Genomic DNA, 1,373 nt, shown 5'->3' with positions numbered 1-1,373 from the left:
TGATGCAGTGGAAATTCCAAAAGTCAGGAATAGTTTGGTCAGCTTTGCACAGCCCCACAAGCCCGTTCACAGATCCCATCATGGCTGGTGCTCCATCCGTGGCTATTGCAGTTAATTTTGTTATGGGCAGATTTGCTTTTTCAAATGCAGCCATCATGGTTTCTTTCACATCTATGCCACGGGTTCTGTCTTTTAATGGCACAATATCCAGGAGTTCTTTGATCACACAATCGTTTGAAACAGACCGTGCAAATATTGCCAACTGAGGCTTGTCTTGTATATCACAACTCTCATCCAATGCGACACTAAAATACTCACATGCTTGAAGGTCAGAGTGCAACTGTGATTCAATAGCCGTGTTAATGTCCGATATTCTGTGTTCAACAGTGTGGCGGGACAGTTGGACGTCTGATACCATGCGTTTTAATTTGTCGTTTTCAGGAGACAAGATTTCAACAACATCACTGAGGCATTTTTTAACGAACTCCCCTTCATTGTATGGCTTTTTAGCCCGTGCAATGTTCCAAGCCAGCTGATAGGATGCGAGCGTTATGGTCTCTGACCGCTTCGTAAATTTTTGGAAAAACTGTATCTGCTTTTCTGCCTGACTTTTCAAAGTGGCCAACTCGTGCTTGCGAAGTTCAGTCCCTTTTGGAAATTCCTGGTCGATGTTAGCATGGAGTGAGCTGAAGTGGCGCTGAAGATTTGAAGCTTTGAAATGTGCTAATGACGTCTGACATATAAGGCAGAATGGCTTACCATTGCGTTCAACAAAAAAATATAAACTCTCCCACTCTGTTAAAAACGTCCTGTGTTCATCTTCATATTTTCTTTTTGCTGTGCATTTTTTTCCTGCCATTTTAAGGGCGAACTTGCTCCTACTGGGAAACTTTGCGGTATTTTCATCTCACACACATGCGCATTTGATGAAAATACCGTATTGAACTCAAGCGAAGCGAACGCGCACATTTTAAAACAACAACATAAAAAAAATCAAAACACAAACTTTGATATGAACGTAAGAGCCGCATGAAACCAGGCAAAGAGCCGCATGCGGCTCGAGAGCCGCGGGTTGGCCACCCCTGCCCTACATGCCCCCCTGGCAACACTTTGCTAGATCCGCACCTGCACAGTTACCAGCTGTCAGCTACCTAAAAAAGGATCCTGGTGTTATTTGTCTCTCAGAAACAGTTCATAACTTCCCTTCAACTCATTCATGTCACCTAAAAGGTAAACCTGTTTCTCCATCACCTGTTCAGCTCTGATGATCCAGTAAGGACGTCTCCTGGTTTCATCTTCATGTTTCCCTCTCACCAGATAACCAAACCGATATCATGACCAGCAGCTTTACAGCTGTGGCTCCATCAAACATC

The sequence above is a fragment of the Astatotilapia calliptera genome, chromosome 3 (assembly GCF_964374335.1).
Source record: "Astatotilapia calliptera chromosome 3, fAstCal68.1, whole genome shotgun sequence".
NCBI classification, from domain to species: Eukaryota; Metazoa; Chordata; class Actinopteri; order Cichliformes; family Cichlidae; genus Astatotilapia; species Astatotilapia calliptera.
This window is presented reverse-complemented; position numbering follows the sequence as displayed.